This window comes from Bos indicus, chromosome 10 (assembly GCF_029378745.1).
Source record: "Bos indicus isolate NIAB-ARS_2022 breed Sahiwal x Tharparkar chromosome 10, NIAB-ARS_B.indTharparkar_mat_pri_1.0, whole genome shotgun sequence".
Taxonomy (NCBI): Eukaryota; Metazoa; Chordata; class Mammalia; order Artiodactyla; family Bovidae; genus Bos; species Bos indicus.
In genome coordinates, this window is record NC_091769.1 from 63,130,703 (window position 1) to 63,158,691 (window position 27,989).

A 27,989-nucleotide genomic window follows, 5' to 3' on the forward strand; every position below is an offset into this window, starting at 1 on the left:
CATCAGATCCTCCTAAAAACAAGACTTTGATCCAAAACCCATATGATTTTTGTTTTGTGTCTACAGTGCTAGGAGTCTTTCTCTTTTTCCAATACAACATCTTTTTCTAAGGTACACCCACTTTATCCCCAAATTTCATTGTTTAATGTATGTATTATTTTTCTTTAAATATGTTGCTCTTGGCAAACACTACTGACATTTCTGAACTTCAATAATAAAGTAAATTTTGCAGGTTCTTCCAGACTGAAAAAGCAAGAAACCTCTTCAGTGCTCATATTCCAAATGAGGGCATTCTTTGCTGTTCACTGGTTCTGTGTCCATTGGTCCTGGTCATATGTATTGTTGCATTTCTGTGGTTAGCTCTGTAGGGTGCTGAGCTTTCCCTACAGGGTGGCTCCCTGGAGGCAGTATGGTACAGCAGAAGAGAACAAAATCCAGAGGAAGGAGATTTGAGATATTTAACAGATTTGACACTACTGAGGTAAGTAAGCATGCATAATTTTCTACATTGCACAGGACCTTGGCTTCCTTATTTATAACATAAAGACATTGGATAGATGCCACAAAATTTTCTTCCAGTCTTAAAAGTTTGTGACTTTATGTGGGAACATTTTAGGATGATGAAATGTTCTATTTTATGGTGATTGTCATGGTTATGTTTTTGTATACATTGTAAAAATTCACTGGTGAAGTACATTGTACAGCTGACAAAAAAATTGTGACTTTCAGAAATGACACTAATAGTAACACTTAATGACTGTTGTGTGTCAGCTACGAATTTCTTCACATGTATTGTTTCATCAATGTATCATATATTCTCTAAAAATTTGATACAATTTTTATCCCCATCCTAGTGAGGGGTAACACTAAGATCTAAAGATGTTGGTGACCTGACCGAAATCCACACATGGTGAGTGGCAAAGCCAGAACTCAAATATATGTCTGCCAATCCAAAGTCTGTGCTTAAATAATTTCTTTACTATTAGAAGAAAACCAGAGAATGGGGCATATTTACTGACTGACTCCCTCCCAGGTCCACATATCAGGAGCAAGACAACATTTTTGTTTGTTTCTTTATTTTGCCTTGGTTTTAATCCCTGCCAAGGATTAGTGAGCATTTCTAGGATCATCCTAGTTTTCTCAGCAGGCCTAGGAATCCATTCCTTTCTTTGTGGACTCAAAAACATCACTACTTACATGGAAAAATGCAGAAAAAGGGGCATGCAAATTGAAAAAAAATCATAACAGAAATTTATGTTTTTGTTGTTGATGTATATACATGTTTTAATTTAAGATGCACTCAACTGATTGTAAATCAGCATGTACACATAGAGCCTTAAGGGAATGCTAAACTTTGCCTCCTACCTAACCTGAATATTGTCATATTCCCCTATAAATCAACTCTGCAATGTGTGCTTTTGACAGAATATGTGCTGTGTCAGGTGGTTTTAGCAGTGAACTTCTATAATCAGCAAGGTTATGTGGGACCTTATTTTAAGTAGCAGCAAACAAACATGTCTAAAATAACCTATAGAAGAAGGCTTGGCTAACAAAACCAAGTTCCAAAAAGTGGCCATTGAATTTTTTTTTTTTCCCACTAGAATTCCTTATAGCAGCCCATATTGTTTTGGGTATAGTTAAATGCCTTTTTGAAGAAAAATGTAATGATAATATATGTATTTTAGTGATATATGGCATGAAGCAATGACTAAAATACTCTTTGTACAAATCAACATGAAAGATGCCTAAATTGGGAGAACTGATTTGTAGTGTTTGGGGGACTGAAATGTGTCTACACATTAAAGATTGATATTGGGAGTCTTTCCCAAGAGAACATTAACTGTATTTGAGTTCTAAAAGTTCCACCCTCAGTAATTTTGTCTGAGAAAGTATCATTGGATTTCTTTGGGTCATTGATTTTCCTAAAGTACAAGTGCTATCTGTTTCAATCTTTGAGATCTAATTATACTCATTCTTACAAATTAAGAGTAAGTTTTTATATTATGCCCAGAAATTCTTAAGTATAATTTCATATTGGGGTTCTAGAATTAAATCTAGAAGATTTAATTGGTAATGTTAAAATACATTTAGAAGTATTACAGGTTATCTTTTCTTGGGGTTGGGGAGAGGAAGCTAAGATTACGTTAAGGTTAATTTACAAAATGTGCTAGAAGGAAAAAAAAAAACAAATGCTCTCATTCAATTTCTTAAAATTTAGTGTCATCCATGTTAAAACCACCCAGTGAGATTCTCAAAGGACATGTCCTACCCTTGGCTTACTTTTAAATCAAGCCTTATTTTTGTGTGCAGAAGCAGAATGAATTATAAATGATTATAACATTTAAATTCTAGGTTTATTTTCAAGTGTAGTTGATTTTACTTAAATGGGAATTCTGTAGCTATTTAGTAATTAGGAATGATAGTTCTCTGCAATTCATAATTGGACCCAAAACAGGTGTTTTCTTTCTTTTTTTAAAATTAGAAATATTTTCAGCATTGGCAGAAGAATATATTTTCAAGTGGCTATGAGGTAATGAAATTTTAACTGAATGTAAAAGAAGGTTCTACTTTTGCTATATTTTTAGAATGTATTTTTATTGAACAAATCAAAGGAATCTGCATTCCTAATTAACCAGTTTAAATAGCAGTTAATCAGCTAGAGGTGGTGGTTTAAATGGGCATTAAATAATAGTGAAAAGAAAATTAAAAGGAAATAAACTGATACAACTATGTGTAACTGGTTATTCCAGAATATATAAATATATATACTCATGTGTATAAATTTGAACTATTCATGTTATGAACTAAGTGTTAATTAGAATAAAAGTTACATATTATTTCACAATCAGAGTCAAAATCATGATGGATTGTAATTTATTTGAGACCATTAATGACCAAATGAGTCTAAGAATTATGTAATCCTAATGTTATTAATAAATGGCCCTCAGCAATTTCCCAACCTAAATTGTCAATTTAAAAACAGTTTAGATTGAGTATTTCCAATTACATTCCCAAAGTAGGATATACTTAAATGGTTTCGGACCACAAAATAGAATTAAGAGGAAGATTATTACAAACTAGACCTATGAAGAATATTCTTCCTCTCATTCGAATGCACCCTCTTTTACTAATAATACCAGTTGGCTCACAAGACTGTTCCCAAGACTGACCACAGAAACAAAACAGATAGTTTGCAACGAACAATGTTACCAACTGAGATAAAGATTTCCTTCTTCTTTCAAAATAATGTAAAATAAAAAGTCTCTGAGTTACATGAAATGATGAATTAGGAACCAATGACCTAAACTAAAGATGTTTACTGGAAGGTTACAGAGATTTGTCAGATGGTAGGTCATTCCTCTTCCTGTTTTGCTTCATTATGTATCCAAATGGTCATATGTATGCTGCTGCTGCTGCTGCTGCTAAGTCGCTTCAGTCATGTCCGACTCTGTGTGACCCCATAGATGGCAGCCCACCAGGCTCCCCTGTCCCTGGGATTGACCAGGCAAGAATACTGGAGTGGGTTGCCATTTCCTTCTCCAATGCATGAAAGTGAAAAGTGAAAGCGAAGCCGCTCAGTCGTGTCCGACTTGCAGTGATCCCATGGACTGCAGCCTACTAGGCTCCTCCGTCCATGGGAGTTTCCAGTCAAGAGTACTGGAGTGGGTTGCCATTGCCTTCTCCGGTCATATGTATAATGTCCATTTAAAGTTTCCCTGTAATTAACTACTTTTCTGTGTTTAGAATTTACCATATTTTAACGTTTTCTTTGGCTTTTCTTCTTTGAAAAATTAGAGCAGACTCATTTGAAATATTCTAAATATAGAGTAAAGCAGAAAAAAGAAAAGAAAACCCACAAAGGGCCTTTTTTCTCAGTGATGAACATTTTGATGAATTGTGTGATTTAAATGATTCAGAAATCCCCTGATGTTAGTACTATACTGTGTAAATACAGACTGTAGTGTTATCAATTGTATGTCCACAGGTAGAGCATAAATGACTACAGAATTAGAGAAAGGTACAGGGGTTGTTTGGACTCAGTTCAGTTCAGTCACTCGGTCGTGTCCGACTCTTTGCGACCCCCTGAATCCCAGCACGCCAGGCCTCCCAGTCCATCACCAACTCCAGGAGTTCACTCAAACTCATGTCCGTCAAGTCGGTGATGCCATCCAGCCATCTCATCCTCTGTTGTCCCCTTCTCCTCCTGCCCCCAATCCCTCCCAGCATCAGGGTTTTTTCCAATGAGTCAACTCTTCACATGAGGTGGCCAAAGTACTGGAGTTTCAGCTTTAGCATCAGTCCTTCCAATGAACACCCAGGACTGATCTCCTTCAGAATGGACTGGTTGGACCTCCTTGCAGTCCAAGGGACTCTCAAGAGTCTTCTCCAACACCACAGTTCAAAGGCATCTATTCTTCGGCTCTCAGCTTTCTTCACAGTCCAACTCTCACATCCATACATGACCACTGGAAAAACCATAGCCTTGACTAGATGGACCTTTGTTGGCAAAGTAATGTCTCTGCTTTTGAATATGCTCTCTAAGTTGGTCATAACTTTCCTTCCAAGGAGTAAGCGTCTTTTAATTTCATGGCTGCAATCACCATCTGCAGTGATTTTGGAGCCCCCAAAAATAAAGTCTGACACTGTTTCCACTCTTTCCCCATCTATTTCCCATGAAGTGATGGGACCAGATGCCATGGTCTTAGTTTTCTGAATGTTGAGCTTTAAGCCAACTTTTTCACTCTCCTCTTTCACTTTCATCAAGAGGCTTTTTAGTTCCTCTTCACTTTGTGCCATCAGATCAGATCAGTCGCTCAGTCGTGTCCGACTCTTTGCGACCCCATGAATCGCAGCACGCCAGGCCTCCCTGTCCATCACCAACTCCAGGAGTTCACTCAGACTCATGTCCATCTGGTGTTATTTACATATCTGAGGTTATTGATATTTCTCCTGGATTCCAGCTTGTGCTTCTTCCAGCCTAGCGTGTTCTCATGATGTATTCTGCATATAAGTTAAATAAGCAGGGTGACTATATACAGCCTTGACGTACTCCTTTTCCTATTTGGAACCAGTCTGTTGTTCCATGTCCAGTTCTAACAGTTGCTTCCTGACCTGCTTCCAGGTTTCTCAAGAGGCAGGTCAGGTGGTCTGGTATTCCCATCTCTTTCAGAATTTTCCACAGTTTATTGTGATCCACACAGTCAAAGGCTTTGGCATAGTCAATAAAGCAGAAATAGATGTTTTTCTGGAACTCTCTTGCTTTTTCCATGTTCCAGCTGATGTTGGCAATTTGATCTCTGGTTCCTCTGCCTTTTCTAAATTGGGACTAGGTGTCCATTAAATTGAAAGGGATCACTCTGTAAGTCACCCCACCTACTGCCAGTATCCTTAATTAAGGGGAAAAGGCAGGGGCAAGAGGGAATAGCTTTGAACCATTCTTGGGCTGTCTTAAGTCCAACCACATTGCTTTTCAAGGCAACAGTGCTTTCTAGAATACTCACTGGTGGTTTTATTCTAATTCCCTTTTCATATTTTGCATTCAGATTCTAGCTAAGTGAGAACCCTTGGGCTCTTCATAGAATTGTGACCTTGTCCTGGTTAGTGATGCTAATCATAGAAGAGGTATGAATGAATTTTCAAATAGGTTAAAGAATGATCTGAGAATTAACCAAATTGTATCACAGCCCTGACATAAATTTATTAAAATCCTAGTATGATAACCCTTTGGGCAAAACTTTCTCCTCCTTTCAGTTACTGCCTTATAAAATACCTATTCTTTTCTGAGCTTAAGAAATGTAGTAGCCTCAGAGAAATTCCAAATAATTCTACTAATATTGAACATAATGGCTAAGACAAAGTTCATTCCAGAACTCTAAAAAGCTCATCTTGCCAGACAGACACCAGATGTATATAGTTTTGTATTAAACAGAATTCCTCCTGCTAGCAGGGCTTCTCAGGTGGCACTGATAAAGAACCTGACTGCCAATGCAGCAGACTTGCAAGAGGTGGATTCGATCCCTGGGTCAGGAAGATCCCCTCGAGAAAGAAATGGCAACCTGCTCCAGTATTCTTGCCTGGGAAATCCCATGGACAGAGGAACCTGGTGGGCTACAGTCTTTGGGGCTGCAAAGAGTTGGACAAGACTGAACACACACACACACACACACACACACACACACACACACACACACTAGCCTTCTAGCATACTGGTTATTAAAAACTGAAATATACTGTGATCTGTTTATATTGGATCTTTATCAGAGCACACACCTTAGTCAATGTCAGAATGTTGCTGTTGTTTAGTCACTACTGCTACTGCTAAGTCACTTCAGTCATATTCAACTCTGTGTGACCCCATGGACAGCAGCCTACCAGGCTCCCCCGTCCCTGGGATTCTCCAGGCAAGAACACTGGAGTGGGTTGCCATTTCCTTCTCCAATGCATGAAAGTGAAAAGTGAAAGTCAAGTCACTCAGTCATGTCTGACTCTCAGCGACCCCATGGACTGCAGCCTACCAGGCTCCTCCGTCCATAGGATTTTCCAGGCAAGAGTACTGGAGTGGGGTGCCATTGCCTTCTCTGTGTTTAGTCACTAGGTCATGTCTGACTTTTTTGCAACCCCAGGAACTACAGCCCACCAGGCTCTTCTGTCCATGGGATTTCCCAGGCAAAAATACTGGAGTGGGTTGTCATTTCCTTCTACCAAGGGATCTTCCTTACCCAGGGATCGAACCCATGTCTCCTGCATTGGCAGGCGGGTTCTTTACCACTGAGCCACCTGAAGCCCCGATGTCAGAAGAGTGAAAGAAAAACCTAATATTGTGTTGAGGCCTACCACTAGGAGACTAAGAGTTTGAACAGCTTCCTAGTGACATTTTCCAAGTCAAGGTTTAAAAAAGAAGAGAACAAAGGTCACTTTGACAACTTACTTGATTGAATTACTTGGCTGAACCCACAGTATATGAACATATTGATGAATATGTTTCCATGATAGACAAAAATGATAATCCTCGGGTTTGTTTTGAAAAATGTGGGTTTCCATCTTATTTCAGCTCCTAACCAAAGAATCAGCCTATTTCTCAAGGAAATTTGTCTCTTGACATTTCTGCCTTCAATGCATCAAGCTTCTACTCATATATATTTGTGTCTGGCCTTTTAACAGCTATGCCATCTAGCAATCAAGTATCTGATTTGATTTTCTTCAAATATCTAATCTCAGGTACTGTATCCTCACAGCAGGCAATTTTTATGTAAAATACTGGTAGCAAATCTAATGGATCTGATGACAGTTTTAAAACCTTTCTACATTAATGACCTTTCTATTGTATTTGTGTCATGTCTTCTATATGCTGTGATGAATGGAACACTGCCATTATAATGTCCTAAGTAACCACTCTGAATGGGACACCATCTATTCTTCAAAATTGTGATTACCTAATGCAATATATTGTTACAATTTATGACTTCCAGGGAGAAAAATATTCCTTTAACTTAGATGAGTATTTAGTTATAAATGTGTGATTATGTGGTTACTTTGTGATCTGAATATATTGAGAAAATGTAGACCTGTGAGAACTGGTCCTGTTTTGTTATTAGAGCTCCATGTATTGATTCTGTCGTGAAGTCTTCAAATTCCTCTTTCGGGAGAAAATACGGGACAGGTGATGTAAGGGATATTAGTGTGTTGTCAAATATGCAGAACCAAATTTAGCAATACAAAGTAAAACAAGCAAGCTTCATTGAGTTATATGTGTCATAAAATAAATTGTAAGCACTTAAATTGTATAATTTGATCAGTATTGATCTATGTGTACACCCATGAAACCATTACCACAAAAGAAGGAATATATCCATCACCCCCAAAAGTTTACCTGTGTCCCTTTGTAAATCCTCAGTTCTACTCTCTTCTGTCAACCTCCAACCCATACCCAGGTGACTACTGATGTTCTTTCTGTCAGTGTTGATTAGCTTTTCATTTATAGAGCTTTAAATACATAAGATCATACAGAATACAATATTTTTTGACTGACTTCTTTCATGGAACATAATTACTTTTAAAATCCAGATATGTTCTTGTGTTTCTATCAATAATTTCTTCTTTTTACTGCTGAGTAGTATTCCACAGTACAGAGACCAAAATTTGTTTTCCTATTCATGTATTGATGAGCATTTGTTTGAGTTGTTTCCATATCTGATTGATACAAATAAAGCCTCCTAATCCTAGAAAACACTGATAAAAGAAGTACAGTTTCTGCTATGTATGCCTTGAGATGAGAGAGATATAGTCTGTGTTCTGGAATTGAAGATGAGAATTAAGATGTCACTTCTCTCCAGTTTGATCTATATATTTATCTCAATCTCAATGAAAATTTCAGCAAGCATTTTTATAGATATTGACAAGAAGATTCTGAAATTTATATGGAAAGGCAAAGCAACTAGAATAAATAAAATGATTCTACATAAAAGTATGAGGTTAGAGCATTCAAACTACCTAATTTCAAGATTATTCATAAACTGTGGTAACTAAAAAAGTATGGGGTTGTTGGAAGGATGTAATGCATAGAAAATGGAACAGATTACAGAAGCCAGAAATCGGCCCACACATATATGATCAGTTTATTTTTTATAAAATTGCATAGGTCAGTTAATGGACAAATGGTTGTCTTTGAACAAAGTGTTAGAACAACTGGATATCTCCATACTTAAAAAAAAAAAAAAAGATGGGAGAAAGAAAAGAGAAACCTCAACACATATTAACACATGTTTCACGCTTTAAATGAGAACTGACTTGAAATGACCCACACCAGTCTTCTTGCCTGGAGAATCCTATGGACAGAGAAGTCTGGTGGGCTACAGTCCATGGGGTCACAAAGAGTGGGATCTCCCCCTCCTCTCCCCTTCCTCTGTTGCTCCTCCCACAGATGATAGCTTCTCCAGGTGCAAGCTGCACCTGTGGAGCTCCCTGTGAGCGACTGAGCACACCAACTGTAGGTTAGTAAAGCTCTGTGGTTTAAGAAATGCCTGCAATGAAGGAGATGTGGTTTTGATCCCTGAGTTGGGAAAATCCCCTGGAGGAAGGCATGGCAACCCACTCCAGTATTCTTGCTGGGAGAATTGCATGGACAGAGGAGCCTGGCAGGCTACCATCCATAGGGTTGCAAAGAATCAGATGTTACTGAAGTGTCTTAGCATGAGCAATTATGTATATACTTTGCTCATGCATCTATTTCCTTAGTGAAGACATACTTTGAATTTATTGTTGGAATTCTCAGTGGTTTATTCTCTCTTGCATGTCACTAGAAAGGCTACTTAGCAGTGTACCAAAAGGCATTTTAAATGAAATGCACGTTTGTCTTAACCAGTTTTTGAATATGAGTTATCTTAGAAGAAAATCGTGGTGAGGTATTTCTAATTAAGTTGGCCTGATCCATGTCACTTTTCCAAGTCTCTCTCTAAAGAAACTTGTTGCCTTCCTTCTTAATGCATTAGAATTTTGCAAAGAATGATTTTAAGTAATCTGTTTTTGAAGAGCAATTTAGAATACCTCCTAAAGTTTAAGATGAGCAAGCTCTATGATATATTGTATGTGTTTAGTCGCTAAGTCGTGTCAGACTCTTTTGTGACCCCATGGACTATAGCCTGCCAGGATCCACTGTCCATGAAATTTCCCAGGCAGGAATACTGAAGTGGACTGACATTTCCTTCTCCAGCGAATCTTTCCAATCCAGAGATCCCCAGGGATGGAACCTGTGGCTCTTGCCTCTTCTCCTGCATTGCAGGTAGATTCTTTACCACTAAGCCACTGGGGAAGCCCCTATGATATAATAATTTCTCTTATTTTCTATCCTAGAAAAAATTTTGCACACATATACATATAGTAGGATTTCTTTATACAGCAACATTTTAACAGGAAAAATTGCAAACAACTTGACTTTTTAATAACACAAGATATATTTAATCAACCAAATATTACACTGAAATCAAAGTGATCTAACTAGCTCTACTGGGTTTTTCTCTGGGTGAGCCTGCCTTGGTGTGGGACCTCTTGGAGGCCGTGTTCTGGGCAGAGCTCAGGGACAAACCACGCCCACCCAAGGCCTCCCCTGCGCTTCCACTCTTCCCCTTGCTCCTCACCTGATTGATAGCGTCTCCAGGTGCAACCGGCACTTGTGCTCTCTCGACGCAGCTATGACCGCTTCCCTGTGAAGGCCGTGTGAGCGTCCCGCCGCCACGACGACTTGGTCTTGGCACCCGAAGTCCTGTGGTCCTTGGTCGGTGTCTACAAGTGCGAATCCCTATCTTCTGAGCTCTGAGTCAGGTATGTGGGGCACGCAGGATGGGGAATGGGAGGAGACGAGGTTTTCCACCACGCGCATTTGCCCTGGCAATATGTCTGGAGCCTCCCCACAATTCCTAGTCTGGATCCGTGAGTTCTGAGCTCTCAGATGTCTTCTCATCAAGCTGTCCCCTCAGGTTGTCTTGTCAGGCTGACTGTTCAGGTTGTCTCCGGTAACCTAGCCAGACTCAGACGAGGTTTCTTGGCTTTTTGTTTTTTCCAAATCTATACAAATAAAACTCAAAAACCTAATACAGAGTGAAAAAAAAGTTTTTAAAAAAGAGAAATGCCCTTTATGTAAATAGCCGCCCCACATGTATTGTTTCAAGATGCCTACATATTTAATAGAACTATATAAACACGAATTAAAATCATATTTCCTGGCTTTAGGATAGTAGTCCCCTTTTAGAAGAGAAGAAGATAAATAGATCTGGGGTGGGTTTAGCTGTATCTGTACATTTTTATTTCTGTAAATAAAGAGTATAATCTGAAACAAATACAGTGAATTGTAAGTGTGGCTTAAATATGAATAGTACTTACAAGGATTTTTGTTACATAATTTGTTATATGATAAATAGTACTCTGTGCTTTAAAATGAAAGGTATGTTAAATAAATAACTTGTAACTTACATATCAATTTATTTGCAAGTCCAGTTGGAAGTTTCCAGAAACCTTTGTATTCCACTTATTTTGAGAGCACAACCCTAAGTGGTCTTACAGTACATTAATTCAGTTTTTAAAATTCATTCATTCATTTTTGGCCATCCTGGGGCTTCATTGCTGTGTGCAGGTTTTCTCTAGTTGTGCCAAATGGGTGCTACTCTTCCTTGGGGTGAGTGGGCTTCTCCTTGCAGTGGCTTCTCTTGTTGCAGGACATAAGGTGTGTGACTTTCAGTAGTTGTGGGGCAGGAGCTTAGCTGCCCTGAGGCATGTGGGGTCTTCCCAGACCAGGGGTACAACCCATGTCCCCACATTGGTAGGTGGATTCTTAACCACTGGACCATGAGGGAAGTCCACAATTTTTTTATTGTCGTAAAATACATGTACAATTTTATCTTAAGCATTTTTTAAGTGTGCAATTCAGTGGCATTAGGTAAAATTCACATTTTTGTGCAGCCTTTATCACTATCCTTTCCAGAACTCTTTTCCACTTTTCCTCTTACAATACTGAAACTGTGCCATTAAACAATAACTCCCCATCCCATTTCCCTGAGCAACTATTAATAGTATTTCATTTTCTATCTGTATGATTTTGACCTCATATAAATGGACTTACATAGTATTTGTCTTTTTGTAACTGGCATATTTTACTTAGTATACGCCCTCAGTGTTTGTTCATATTGTAGCATATTGCAGTATTTCTTTCCATTTCCTTTCTTCTTTTACTGCATTTGCTTATCTGTTCATCCACCAATGGAGACTTCAGTTGCTTCCACTTTGTAGCTATTGTGAGCAATGTTGCTATGACCATGGATGTACAAATATCTCTTTGAGATTCTGCTTCAAATACTTTTCAGTATACCTCCAGAAGTGAAATTGTTTGGATCATTTTTATGATAATTTTTATTTTTTTGAGGAAGCATCATACTGTTTTCCTTAATGGTTATATCATTTTGCATTCTCATTAATAGTGCACAAGTTTTTACAGTTTCTCCACGTCCTCACCAATGTTTATATTTTCTGTGTTTGTTTTGATAGCAACCATCCTACTAGGTGTGCGATAGTACTTCATTGTATTGAATAGTTTTGCTTTGCATATTCCTAATGATTGATGATGTTGAGCATCTTTTTATGTGTTTGTTGGCAATTTGTATATTTTCTTTGGAGAAATGACTGTTCAAGTTCTTTGCCTATGTTTGAATTGGGTTGTTTTGTGTTTGTTTTTGAGTGTTAGGAGTTATCTATATATTTTAAATATTAATTCCTTATAAGAAATGTAATTTGCAAATATTTTCTCCCATTCTATAGGTTGTCTTTGTACTCTGTGGATAGTGTCTTTGGATATACAATTTTTTAAAAAACATCGTGAATATGTTTATTTTTCCTCTTGTTATCTGTGCCTTTGGTGTCATACCCAAGACATTGTTGCTAATCTGACATTGTAAAGCTTGGATCATGGATCTGTTTTGACGTAGTTTTTGTATACGGTCTTAGGTTAAAATGCAACTTTTTTTTTGCATGTGAATATCCAGTATTCCTGCAACCATTTGTTGGAAAAACTGTCTTTTTTCTTAATGGTTTTAGCATCCTTACTGAAAATCATTTGAATATATTGACCAGTACTATACTCTTCTGATTACTGTAGTTTTGTTTTGCACTTAGCTTTAAAATCAGGAAATGTAAGCCCTCTAGCTTTCTTGATCTGTTTTAGGATTCTTTTAGCTATTCAGTGTCCCTTGAGATTTCCCATGACTTTTAGCAGGGGTTTTCCATTTCTGCAAAAAACTCACTGGGACTTTGATAGGTTTTGTATTAAATCTGTAAATCGTTTCAGGTAATATTATCATTTTAAGAATGTTAAATAATATTAAGTCTTTTAATCCACTAACATGAGCTTTATTTCTATTTTTAAAAATATCTTTAATTTCTTTCACCTGTTTAATAGTTTTCTTTGTATGCTTTTCAATTCCGTGGTTAAATTGATTCCTAAGCATTTTAATCTTTTTGATACCATTTAATGGAATCATTTTCCTAATTTATTTTTAGTTGTGTTCATTATTACTGTATAAAAATGGAATTGAGTTTTGGGTGTTCACTTTCTATCCAGTTACTTTGCTGAATGTATTAGTTCTAACAGGGATTTTTTGTTAACCTTTCTTTTTAATATTTGAAGTTTTATATATATAAGATCATAGCATCTGTTAACAGGGATCATTGGACTTCTTCCTTCCTATCTGGACGCTTTTAATTTGTTTTTCTTGCCTTATTGTTCTGACCGAGTGTCTCAGTATTGTGTTGAATAGAAGTGGGAAAATCAGGTTAACTGCTCCGCTCATGACTTTGTAGGAAAAGCTTTCAGTTTTTTATAATGAGTATGATATTTTCTGTGAGTTTTTCGTATATTGGTTTTGTTATGTTGAGGTAGTTTTCCTCTATTCTTAATTTTTTGAGTGTTTAATTGTGAAAATGTGTTGTTTTGTCAGATGATTTTTATTTTTATTTTGGCATATATTTAGTTGATTGTGTTGATTTAGTCCTCTGTGCTGTTAATATGGTCTTTTTCATCAACTGGTTTTTATATGTTAACCATCTTGCATTCCAGAAATAAGTCACACTTGGTCATAGTGTATAATCTTTTAATATGTGATCAAATTCCATTTGCTAGTACTTTATGAAGGTTTCTGCCTCACAATATTCTTTTTTTTGCCTTTTTTTAAAATTTTATTTTATTTTTAAACTTTACAATATTGTATTAGTTTTGCCGAATATCACAATATTCTTAAGGGATATCGATCTGTAGTTTTTCCCCAGTGTCTTTGTCTGACTTTGCTATCAAGGTAATGCTGGCCTCACAGAACTAGTTGGGAAGTTTTCTCTTCAGTTTTTGGATAAGTTTGAGAAAGAATTTTAGTTCTTTGAATGTTTGGTACATATCTCCTTTCTAATTATAGGCCTATTCAGATAGTCTATATCTGGTTAGTCTCAGGTTTTCTGGTTTAGTCTTGATAGGTTTTGTGTTTCTAGGATTTTCATCTAGATTATATAACTTGTGCTTGTATAATTGCTCTTAATACTTTTGTATAGTCCTTTTTATTTCTATAGAATTGTTAGTAATTATTTTGGGTTTCTGGATTCAATCCCAATGTTCGTGTGGGGATTTCCCACATAACATCAAGCAATTCTCAGGTGTCAGCAGGTTATCACCCATGTTTCTGCCCCATTTGCTATAGATTGGAGGTTCCAAAAACAGCTTTCTTGAACTTAAGATACCAGTGACAAGTCCAGGTTGTTGCCTGTATTTCTGAATGACTGAGTATAATTCAGAAGTTCCCATGACTTCCTCTGTAGTTTTGACTAATTTGCTAGTGCATGTGTGTGTGTTCAGTTGTGACACCATGGACTGTGTTCCACCAGGCTCCTCTGCACATGGGATTTTTTAGGCAAGAATATTGGAGCAGGTAGCAGGTAGCATTTCCTCCTCCAGGGGGTCTTCCCCATCCAGGGATTGAACCCTTGTCTCCTGCATCTCCTGCATTGGCAGGTGATTCTTTACCACTGAGCCACCTGGGAAGCCCTCAATTTGCTAGAATAGCTCACAGAACTCAGAAAAACGTTTTACTTACTAGATCACTGGTTTATTATAAAAGGATATAACTTGGGAGTAGCCAGATAGAAGAGGTGTCTGGTGCAAGGTATGGGGGTAGTGTGTGGCACTTTCGTGCCCTCTCTAGCTGCAACGCTGTCCCCTAAATTGCCAGGTATTTGCCGACCTGGAATTTCTCCAATCCCCATTATTTTGGGTTTTTATGGAGGCTTCATTACATAGGCAGGATTGATTATGTTGTTGGCCATTGGTGATTGATTAATCTCCAGTCCTTCTCCTCTCCTCTTCCTAGAAGTTGGGAATGGGACTGACTAAAAGTTGGGAGTGAGAAGTTGGCTCCGCTGACAACCAACCAATCCTGTTCCCAAAGTAACCTCATTAACATAACAAAAGACACATTTATTGCAAGAAATCTCAAGGATTTTAGGAATTCTGTGTCAGAAAGTGGGCCAAAGATCAAATATATATTTCTTATAGATCTCAATACCACAATAATGTCCTCCCTTTCGTTTCTGATTTTAATATTTTGAGTCTTTTTTCCTCTTAGTTCATCTAGCTAAAGGTTTGCTAATTTTGTTAATCTTTTCTGAGAACCAACTTTTGGTTTTGTTGATTTTTCTATTCTCCATATTGTTTATCTCTGTACTAACCTTAAATCTTTATTATATCTTTTCTTTCCGTAGCTTTGGGTTTAGTTTGTTATTCTTTTTCTAGTTCTTTAAGTTATAAAGTTAAGTTGCTGATTTGAGATCTTGTTTCTTTTTATAGCATTTATACCTATAAATTTCCCCCTTAGAACTCCTTTTGGAGAAGGCAATGGCAACCCACTCCAGTACTCTTGCCTGGAGAATCCCAGGCATGGCGGAGCCAGGTGGGCTGCCATCTATGGGGTCGCACAGAGTCGGACATGACTGAAGCGACTTAGCAGCAGCAGCACTCCTTTCACTGTGTCCCATCAATTTGATATATTGTATTTTTGTTTTCATTGGTCTATCAGATCAGTCGCTCAATTGTGTCCGACTCTTTGCGACCCCATGAATCGCAGCACACCAGGCCTCCCTGTCCATCACCAACTCCCGGAGTTCACTCAGACTCACATCCATCGAGTCAGTGATGCCATCCAGCCATCTCATCCTCTGGCGTCCCCTTCTCCTCTTGCCCCCAATCTCTCCCAGCATCAGAGTCTTTTCCAATGAGTCAACTCTTTGCATGAGGTGGCCAAAGTACTGGAGTTTCAGCTTTAGCATCATTCCTTCCAAAGAAATCCCAGGGCTGATCTCCTTCAGAATGGACTAGTTGGATCTCCTCACAGTCCAAGGGACTCTCAAGAGTCTTCTCAAACACCATAGTTTAAAAGCATCAATTCTTCGGCGCTCAGCCTTCTTCACAGTCCAACTCTCACATCCATACATGACCACAGGAAAAACCATAGCCTTGACTAGACAAAACTTTGTTGGCAAAGTAATGTCTCTGCTTTTGAATATGCTATCTAGGTTGGTCATAACTTTCCTTCCAAGGAGTAAGCATCTTTTAATTTCATGGCTGCAGTCACCATCTGTAGTGATTTTGGAGCCCCCAAAAATAAAGTCTGACACTGTTTCCACTGTTTCCCCATCTATTTCCCATGAAGTGATAGGACCAGATGCCATGATCTTCATTTTCTGAATGTTGAGCTTTAAACCAACTTTTTCGCTCTCCACTTTCACCTTCATCAAGAGGCTTTTTTTAGTTCCTCTTCACTTTCTGCCATAAGGGTGGTGTCATCTGCATATCTGAGGTTATTGATATTTCTCCCGGCAATCTTGATTCCGGCTTGTGTTTCTTCCAGTCCAGTGTTTCTCATGATGTACTCTGCATATAAGTTAAATAAACAGGGTGACAATATACAGCCTTGACGAACTCCTTTTCCTATTTGGAACCAGTCTGTTGTTCCATGTCCAGTTCTAACTGTTGCTTCCTGACCTGCATACAAATTTCTCAAGAGGCAGATCAGGTGGTCTGGTATTCCCATCTCTTGAAGAATTTTCCACAGTTTATTGTGATCCACACAGTCAAAGGCTTTGGCATAGTCACTAAAGCAGAAATAGATGTTTTTCTGGAACTCTCTTGCTTTTTCCATGATCCAGCGGATGTTGGCAATTTGGTGTCTGGTTCCTCTGCCTTTTCTAAAACCAGCTTGAACATCAGGAAGTTCATGGTTCACATATTGCTGAAGCCTGGCTTGGAGAATTTTGAGCATTACTTTATTAGCGTGTGAGATGAGATGTGCGGTAGTTTGAGCATTCTTTGGCATTGTCTTTCTTTGGGATTGGAATGAAAACTGACCTTTTCCAGTCCTGTGGCCACTGCTGAGTTTTCCAAATTTGCTATAAGTATTTTCTAATTTATTTTTTGAATTCTTTGATTAATTGATTTTTTAAAAAATTTCTACTGATTTGTGAATTCTGCAATTTTCTCTCTTATTGGTTTCTAACTTCATATCATTGTGTTGGAGACTTTATTTGTGTCCTAACATTGTCCTGTATGGAAAAATGACCCATGTGCACTTGAGAAGAATATATATTTGGTTGTTATTTGGTAAAGAATTCTGCATATACCTGTTGTACTTGGTTGGTTTATTGTGTTGTTCAAGTCCTCTATTATCTTTTGTCTGTTTATTTTACCTATTATTGCAATAGAGGTATTGAAATCTCCAATTCTTCTTGTAGAACTGTTTATTTCTCTGTTCAGTTCTGCTAAAACTTCTTCTTTGCCTCCAAAACCTCACAGTTGTGAAATACTACTGGAAATTTGTGTAAAAAGTTGCCAATTTTTAATGCTTTTTTAAAGTTGTATTTTCATAGTTTGGTTAAATTTGATGGCTTCTGTATTAATTCATTGGTGTTAAATTATATATAAAGCTTCACTTTTTGTGTGTATATATAGTATATAGTAATAATTATTTTGGTAATTATCTAAATTTTTTAATCAATTAAGCTAGATTGATTTAATTTTATTTAAATATATATAACAATCATTTTTATTTTTAACAAATCAATAAAATAAGAGTTTAAAAAATAAAAGTAGAAAAAATAGAAAATACCTCATTTTAAAGTTCATGTTTTCAATCTTTACTTTACAATTTGTTAGCTTCCAGACAATAGACATTCTTGTTGAGCAAAGAAGTAATAACAATTTCATATATGTATATATATATTTTTTTCATCGATGTTCGAAAATTTTGTCATCTTTCCATGACCCTTACAGCTCTGCCAATTACTCTGTAGAAGCTTGCAAACAGGAAATACAGCAATCTCTAGTGTCAATCATGAAAATTAGGATTCAGCTCCATGAGCAGCTCGTGTAAGAACCTGTAGACCAGGAGACACAGCAGTGAGATAGGATACAAAAATTATTATTCCATTTTAATTATCCTAAGGAGACTAGAGGTATAAGAGAATAGTCTACTTGACTAATGCAGAGATGGGATGGGGAGAACCTAGTATAATCTTCCTAAAGCTGAGCAGAAATCTCCAACATGATCTGGAAGGCCCTAGGTAGCTCTGTTTAAAAGTAAAGCATTGTTCAGTCTATCAGCAAATTTTAAAGTATGATCTAAGAGTTATCCCACTGAAGATCAAATTGTGGATTTGAGGACTTTATCATCCTATATCTCCTGAATTAGTATCTATGATATTGAGTTTTGATCATTTCCATTTCTAACTAGATAGCCAGTAGATTATTTTTTAAATAGTACTTTATGGAGACATAACTGTATATAGTAAATTATGTGTGGTGACCACCCAGAACAAGATGTAGAACAATTTTATTGTTATCCCAGAAAGTTCATCTTGGTCTTTTTCAGTCAATTCTCAGTACTCCAACTGTGTTAAGCACAATTCTGACTTTTCTCAACATACATTGGTTATATCTGTTCTTGAGCCTTAGCAACATGGAACCTACCATAGATAATTGTTTCTGTTTTCCTTCTCTCAGCATACTATTTTTGAAGCAAAGTAATTTTTAGGTACACTAGAAGTTGAAAACCAAAGTTCTCTGGAACAGAAATTATCATAAGAAAGCCTGTTTTTGGAGTTCCTCTGTGATGGGATGGACTCTTTTCAAGCTATTCCATTTTAAGGCTGTATTGTACCTGAGACAAAATCCATTACATAGTTGCCAAATAGTCTGTTGTGTTCCTCCTGCATTCATGATTTCACACACAGAGGCCAAATCAGCTGAAGAAATCAACCAGTGATTTTTATAATCCTGCTTTTCACATTTCTAAAGTTATGCTTGTCTCCATCTTGAAATTCTTCAAGAAGTTTAATAATAGTACAATGACAGCTTGTCAAAATTTTAGTAATATTTGGCTTTAAATAAAATAATCACAAGTGGCTGAATAACTCAGTATTCACCATTTCTTAGAGTCCTCTCAGCTTGATTTCTACAAGATTTCACTCAAGAATTCTAAGTAGTTTCTCAGAATGGGAAGTATAACATAGCAGGAAAACAAAGTTACAATTATCAGAGAAGCGTGAAAATTATGATGGAAAACACCTATTAGACCACCTAGGCTTCAGCCCTGCAGAGGAGATTTTGGTTATTGTGGTAGGTTGCCAGGGGTTTTGCTGAATTTAGTGATTTGAGCAATTTGGTTTCTGCTACTCTTTTGGCTAAGTTTTCTGTAATTTATTAATTGTTGCAGGATCAAAGTTTTACTGGGTATGTAACTTAATTTTTGCTTCTAAGTTGTAAAAATATCCTGTTTCTCCTCTATGTCTCACACTACTACCTACTTCACTTCTGACGTCAGATATGTGGCTTTTTACACACATCAAGCAGTTCTCCAACACCAGGTGGATGTCCCATAATTCAGTTCAGTTCTGACACTATCTGCCTCAATATATCAATAGCTTCATATCTCGCAAGTAAATCTGTCCCATAAGACTTCCCCCACTCAGATGCCAATCATAAATTCAGGTTGTCACTGTACTTCTGTCAGGCTGTATACACCAAGATTCCTATAATCCCTTCCTTGAGTTTTATTATTTGTTAGAATGGCTCACAGAACTCAAGGGAAACTTACTTATGTTAACTGGTTTATTATAAAAGATATAATTAGTGATATAGATAAATAGCCAGATGAAGAGATCTGAGTACACTAACATCTGTCTCCCTATAGTTGGAGTGTGCCACCCTCTCAGCACCTGGATGTATTCATCAACTCAGAAGCTCTCCCAGCTCTGTATTTTTTTTTTTTTTTTTTTTTATGGAGGCTTCATTACATAGACTTCCCTGTGGCTCAGCTGGTAAAGAATACCCCTGCAATGCAGAAGACCTGGGTTCAATCCCTGGTTTGGGAAGATCCCCTGGAGAAGGGAAAGGCTACCCACTCCAGTATTCTTGCCTAGAGAATTCCATGGACTGTATTGTCCATGGGATCTCAAAGAGTCGGACATGACTGAGTGACTTTCACTTCACTTCACTTTACTTCATCACACAGACATGATCAATGATTAACTCAGTCTCCAGTCCCTCTCCCCTTCCCAGAGTATAAAAGGTGAGGCCATGAGTTTCCAGCTTCTAATCATGGCTTGGTCTCTAGTGGTTAGCCCCCAACATGAAGTTATTGATGGGCCCATCAAGAGTTGTCTCATTAGAACTAAAGACACTATTGTCATCCAGTGAATTCCAAGGAATTTGAGAGCTTCAGAAACCAAGGTCAAAGAGACAAAATATTAGAAAAAGAAAGATATTTCTGCCTTTCTTAGCTGTGGTTTTTCCAGTAATCATGAATGGATCTGAGAGTTGTACCATAAAGAAGACTGAGTACTGAAGAATCAATGCTTTTGAATTATGGTGCTGGAGAAGACTCTTGAGAGTCATTTGTACTGCAAGGAGATCAAACCAGTGAGTCCTAAAGGAAATCAACCCTGAATGTTCATTGGAAGGACTGATACTAAAACTGAAGCTCTAATACTTTGGCCACCTGCTGCAAAGAACTGACTCATTGGAAAAGACCCTGATGCTGGGAAAGATTGAAGGCAAAAGGAGAAGGGGGCAGCAGAGGACGAGATGATTAGATAGCATCACTGATTCAGTGGACATGGCTTTGAGCAAATTCTGTGAGATAGTGGAAGACAGGGGTGCCTGGTGTGCTGCAGTCCATGAGGTCACAAATAGTTGGACACAATTTAGTGACTGAACAGCAACAATGAAACTTGTCTTAGGCCATCATAAAGGATTTAGGAGCAACATGCCAGATACAGGGGGCAGAGACCAGATTATATATTTTTCATTATTTCACACCTTCTCATAAATTTCCTTCTCCATACTAAAATACTAAATACTACATAAAATACTAAATACTACATACTAAAATGATGTCAACTTGCTTTTCATTAAATAATCATCTCTTGGCCTCTGATGTCTGGACTTGATGACGGAAGTTGGAAGTGATCTGTCTCACTTCCCTATTGCTATTTTACTAGCACACCTCTTTGAATGGGTGGGGGAAAGCATGTAAGATTAAATTAGAAGAAGAAAAATCTAGACAATGGGTGATGTCTGCATAGCTAATGGGCAGCAAGGGAATACTCATTACAAGCACTAGTGAGAGAGGGCCATTAAAGACAGTATTAGCTAAAATTGACCCTATCAGGAAAATATACTGGGGTGATTTGGAATCTTAAATATTCCCTTTTTCACTTGCATCATTAGCACAAAGAGCCTTTTTTTTTTTAATAATCTTACCATAAATTTATATTTTATTCTATTTAGTTTCTTTCTTAAATTAGCTATCAGTGTTTTCAGAAGAAAGATATATAAACTATCATTCAATTTATAGATTTGTAAATTGTTCTCAACCTAAAGCAAATATTTATCCACACTGGATCCTTAACACTATCATGTTCTAAACATATTTCACCAAGAGATATATCAACTTGTATATCTGGGACTTTCAAAATGGTCAGTAAGAGGCTCACAGATTACCATCACAGTTCTACAGGATGCAGTGGTTTCTGCTCTCATTTATTGTAGGAATGAAAGCCACTATAACTCTGGGTCACTTGAATGTCCTAGTAGCCCCATTACCTTCTGCTTCAAAGAAGAATATCTCATTGAAATTGTTACTAATTCTAAGCTGAGGTCTTTTCCATCTCTTTGACCTTTGATGCTTTCCCATTGATTCAGCATGAATTCTGTTTCATAGAGATGGAGATAAAATGCACATTTTCACTCTGTGTTCCATTTTGTACATTTCAGAGAAATGGACATTTTATAACTTTGAAGTCTGTGCTAAAAGATTAGGTATCAAAAAAAAAGGAGAAATATTTGATTTCCAGAAATCTTAAAATGGGTAAACCCTCCAAAGTGATCTATAAAAACAGAACATTTGAATTAGGAACAAAAAATATGTGGGTCAGAATTGTGGCTTTGCTGTCTGAACCTCATTTTCTTCTTCTGTGAACTGGAAATAGTAATACTTTTCCACCTGTTGCAGAGGTTTTGGCTCTTTGTGTGTGTGTGTGTGTGTGTGTGTGTGTGTGTGTGTGTGTGTAAGAAGATCAAAGGAGGTAATCTATGTGTACTAAGATTATGTGTACACCTTGTGTACTAAGAAGTACTGTGGAAATGCTACCTGTTGCTTTTACTGCTCCTGGTGCTGGTGCTGATGGTGATAGCAAGCATTCTGCCAAACTGAAAGTCAGACAGATTGGAATTCAAATCCAAGTCGCTTTTGTACTTACTGCATGTCATATTTTTATATCATAGTTTCCTCATCTATAAAATAGCATTAAAAATTAGTATCTATAACCAACTCACAGAAGTGTAACTATTTAAATAATATATAAAGCATATAGTTCTTAATAAATGATAAAGAGATAAGAGATAAATATTACTTTTCTAATTCCTTCCTCCACACCATGTACACATATGCACACACACTGTAAAAAATAAATTTGAAACTAGGGCAAGAATTGGTCATTTATAGTCTGTGGCTAAATCTGGCCCACCATCTATCTTAGTAAACAAAGTTTTATTTGAATAATACCACACTCATTTGCTTACGTAGTATCTATAGATGCTTCAGCAATATAATGGCAGATTTGATTAGTTGCAACAGAAATTATATGGCCTACAAAGCCTAAAGTATATTTACAGGCCCATATGGCCAATAGGGGTTTCCCAGGTGGAGCTAGTGGTAAAGAATCTGTCTGCCAATGCAGGAGATGCAAGAGATGCTAGTTCCATCTTTGAGTTGGGAAGATCCCCTGGAGGATGAAATGGCAACCCACTCTGGTATTCTTGCCTGGAAAATCCCATGGACAGAGGAGCCTGGCGGGCTAGAGTCCATGGGGCCACAAAGAGTTGAACACAACTGAGTGACTGAGCATGGCCAAGAGAAGAAATTTGCTTATTTCTGGTCTAGAAGAAGGTCTAGATCTAATATTAAAAACATAAGAAGTAAATAGTCCTGTCACCAAGTGGTTACTTAAACTTGGTGGTATAGATGTACTCAAACTTTTTGGTGTCAGGACAACTTTACAATTAAGAAAACTTTTATTTGTGTTGGTTCTGTATATATCATATTTGAAATTAAAAGCAATTTTTAAATTACTTGTATATTAATTCATTTAAAATAACAATAAACTTATTATATACTACAACAAATGACTTCTTTTAACAATGACTATTTTTCCAAAGGAAAAAAAAGGTCAGTAAAAAGATTAACATTGCTTTATGTTTTTGCAAATCTCTTCAAAACTTGGGTTAATGGAAGATTCTTGGAATCTTTTTTTTTTTTTCCCTTGGAATCTTATATTGTGTCTGGATTCAATCTGTTCTAATATCACATGTATATAGCCTCTGTGAAATCCCACTGCACACTTACAGCAGAATGAGAGTGCAAAAGGAAAAGAATTTCCTAGCATTATTAAACTGTGGTGTTGGTGAAGACTCTTAAGAGTCCCTTGGACTGCAAGGAGATCCAACCAGTCTGTCCTAAAGGAAATCAGTCCTAAATGTTCATTGGAAGGACTGATACTGATGCTGAAGCTCCAATACTTTGGCCATCTGATGTGAAGAACTGACTCATTGGAAAAGACCCTCATGCTGGGAAAGATTGAAGGCAGGAGGAGAAGGAGACAACAGAGGATGAGATAGTTGGATGGCATCACCGATGCGATGCACAGGAGTTTGAGTGGGCTCAGGGAGTTGGCAATGGACAGGGAATCCTGTTGTGCTGCAGTCCATGAGGTTGCAAAGAGTCGGACATGACTGAGTGACTGAAATGAATTGAGCATTATTATGAAAATAGTTTTGAATTTGGGGGCCCCCAGTTGTCCCAGATTGCACTTTGAGAACCATTTTTATGTGGTTGCATGTATGGGGTTTCCCAGGTGATTCAGTGGTAAAGAATCTACCTGCCCATGCAGGACATGCAAGAGATGTAGGTTCAATCCCTGGGTCAGGAAGATTCCCCTGGAGAAGGAAATGGTAACCCACTCCAGTATTCTTGCCTGGAGAGTTCCCTGGACAGAGGAGCCTGACGGGCTACATTCTGTGGGATTGCAAACAGTTGGATGTGACTGAGCATGCACATACATGAACTTATAGTAAAATCCAAACGGAGATAATAATCTATAACTCCTCAAAAAATAAATTTAACTTATGCTTTGGATACTTGATCAATTTTACTCTGCTTCACAGCAAATATTTTTTTTCTGAATACAGATATATTTTGTTAAGCAAAAGAATGTCTAAAATGTAGTCCTTAATTTGAAATCCAACATATAAAACCATGTATTTTCTTTTTTTTTATAATTTTTTATTCAATTTTAATTAAAAAAAAATTATACATGTGTTCCCCATCCTGAACCCTCCTCCCTCCTCCCAAAACCATGTATTTTCTATTGATCTGCATTAAAAAAATAAAGACAGATACACATATGCTGCACTTAGAACAATTTTACAGCTATAATCCTGTGCTTTCATTACTGAGGAGGCACACTATTACTAGCCCAGAATCGGGGTTTTATGAGGATCCATTTTTAAATATAGTTGCTTCTACTATTACAAAGTCTCTGGTGTAAAATGAAAGAAACATATAAAGTTTGATGTAAATAAAATGATCTTTAAAAATTAAAATATAATACATGCCCGTTGTAGATGACTTTGAAATATATGTGAGCAAAACCCCAAATAAAAATATATCCTAAACCACTAGAAACAACTACCTTTTGAATTTTTCTGGTATTATTATTATTGTTTTAAATAGATACCTGTGGTTCTATGTATCCAAAACTTAAAAACTGGTACTGCATTATTTTATCTTTCCTAAGATATTCACTTGGTTAAAAACCTCCAATACTCTCTTAACAAAATCTCATAAAAAATATTCATTTGAAAAAATTAAAATATTTTAAAACATTTTCCTTAAAAATTATTTTGTTTAGGATCTAGAAAAATTACTTAGGAAAACATTATTTTTGCATTTAAAGTAAAAGTACTCAGTTCTTTTTTATTAGAGGATAGAAAAATTAATGAAATTCTCCTTAAGATTTAAATAAGGTATAATAAACTTGTGTAAAATGCATGACTGCAATAAGTTTGACATTATTTCAGTCAGAAAAGATTGGGTAATGAAATTAATAATGTTGGGATCCTGATCAGCTGAACAGTGAAAATTTAATTTTTTAAGAATAGATTGAATAATGCTAAAAAAATGGAAAAGAGATTTTGACTTATAACCATTAAAATCCCCCAGTCATATTTAGGATAATTAAACTTAAAAATGACAGTGAACTCAAGAATTGTATTAATAATAAGCTGCTATGATGTATGATATGTATCACTGTACACTATATGTACATTTTCAGCTTTAAAAGTCTGCAGCTTCAAACTACCTCTCACTTCATCAGTATAGTCAACACGTGGCAAAGTAATTGTAATAATAGCATATATTAATGAAAGCATATATTTACTGAATATCTGTTTCATGAAAAATATAGTCTTATTTCAAGAAAGCATATAATTTATCTTATAAAATATTTTCTTTTCTGCCAGCCATGTATATCTTTTACAAAACAGATACAATAGCAGTAGTGGATTAATAGTCCATCCTCATTAATATCAATAAAAATTATTTATCAAAGGAATGTGAATTAATATAAATTTCTCAGTGAAATGCAAAAGACTGTTTTGGACTCAGAGACCATCTGTTTTGTAACTGAACTAGGTTTTGTGCTTCTACTGGGTATTGCAGCTATAAACATGAAAAAGAGATTCACATTTCAGAAGAAGGAACGTTAAAGAATCAAGTGCAAAGTGCAGGGAGCACTAATTCTGCATAGGTGGAGTAGGATAGTCTAAGTTGTGGCATGTGGAAGAGAATCTTTTCACAAATGGGGGATCTACTGGTGTAAGAAAACTTCCATCAAAAAGTGGCTTCCTTCTAGGTATTTCATATGACATAAATATTATCATTTTTTCCCATTCACAAATAATCTTTTCTTCTGGAGTTTCCTTCTTCTGGAGAAGGAAAGTCCAGGGTAGGAAATGTTTAATTGTTACAATCATAAAGTATACGTTCATTCGCTAAGTCTGCACCAGAGTAAGAGACAAAGTTCTACCTTTAGCAATATATCCATCAAATTCTCTTTTACACTGAAGAAATGATATAGGAGTGAAAGTAAGTGATGTTATTCTGGGGGTAAACTTGAAAATCCTCTTTAATTCATGAAAACTAAATTATTCATAATTATGAGACCTTATTAACAGCAGTACATCTTTGTGACACTTTGTGTGCCTCAATACTAAAGGTTGAGACTTTCTGTTAAAAATGATGCTATATGATTCCCATTCACTTTGCTTCATAATCCTCATAGACTCTTTTGCTTCCTGATTCTTCCATGCCTTGGATAACTGTTTCTCAGGTCTAGCCAGTTCTTACTCCTTTGAAATGTATTTAGTTTCTATCCTTTCATTATCATTGTCATTGCCACATCTTAATACAAATTTTTGTTATTTGTTATCTGGAAAATCACAAAGTTTTCAAGCTATGACACATTGGGAACTGAGAATATCTGTGTGGATATTTTGCGTTTTTAATGCAGTTGAGTATCAGTGTACTGATATTTCACAGTGCATGCATGAGGTCACTCTTATTCTGTTACATAAAAGTGATGTTTCAATGGGGACATTGTGTTAAAGTAATGTAAAAATTGGAATAAATATTATAAAGTTTTTGAGCAAAACTCAAGATTGGTTTCTGATTAAAAATGAAACAAAAAGTTTCTTGAAAAGTAGAAATACAAGTATTCTTAAAGATGTATCAAGCATGCCAATAAAATTTCTAAACAGTATCATTTTATTAAATTCATTACAATTTAATGAGGAGGAATCTTAGAGTTAATAATTAGCATTTGGTATTTCTGAGAATTCAGATCAATGCAATCAAATATAAAACAAAAATAAGTAATTACAAAGAAGTGATAGCTTTTATTAATTATAAATAATACAGATACCAGTTCAGTTCAGTAACTCATTCATGTCTGACTCTTTGTCACCCCATGGGCTGCATCATGCCAGGCTTCCCTGTCCATCACCAACTACCACAGCTTGCTCAAACTCATGTCCATTGAGTTGGTGATGCCATCCAACCATCTCATCCTCTGTCATCCCCTTTCTCCTCCTGTCTTCAATCTTTCCCAGCATTAGGGTCTTTTCTAATGAATCTGCTCTTCACATCAGATGGCCAAAGTATTGGATCTTCAGCTTCAGCATCAGTCCTTCCAATGAATATTAAGGGTTGATTTCCTTTAGGATTGACTGGTTTGATTTCCTTGCTGTCCAAGGGACTCTCAAGAGTCTTCTCCAACACCACACAGTTCAAAAGCATCAATTCTTCGGCACTCAGCTTATTGTCCAACCTTCACCTCCATATATGACTACTGGAAAAACCATAGCTTTGACTAGATGGACTATTTTCGGTAAATAATGTCATTGCTCTTTAATATGCTGTCTAGGTTGGTCATAGCTTTTCTTCCAAGGAGCAAGTGTCTTTTAATTTCATGGCTGCAGTCACCATCTGCAGTGATTTTGGAGCCCCAGAAAATAAAGTTTGCCAGTATTTCCATTGTTTCCTCATCTATTTGTCATGAAGTAATGGGTTGGATGCCATGATCTTAGTTTTTTGAATGATGAGTTTTAAGCCAGCTTTTTCACTCTCCTCTTTTGCTTTCATTAAGAGGCTCTTTAGTTCCTCTTTGCTTTCTTCCGTAAGGGTGGTGTCATCTGAGTATCTGAGGTTATTGATATTTCTCCCTGCAATCTTGATTGTAGCTTGTGCTTCATCCATCCGGCATTTTGCATGATGTATAAGTTAAATAAGAAGGGTGACAAT

The 27,989-nt window shown here is 36.7% G+C and overlaps 1 pseudogene; it reads left to right on the top strand.

The window, feature by feature from the left end:
* Positions 1 to 409: 409 nt before the first annotated feature.
* The window catches only part of LOC109564384 (voltage-dependent anion-selective channel protein 3 pseudogene), a 101,765-nt pseudogene continuing 74,185 nt past the window's right edge, over positions 410 to 27,989 (top strand).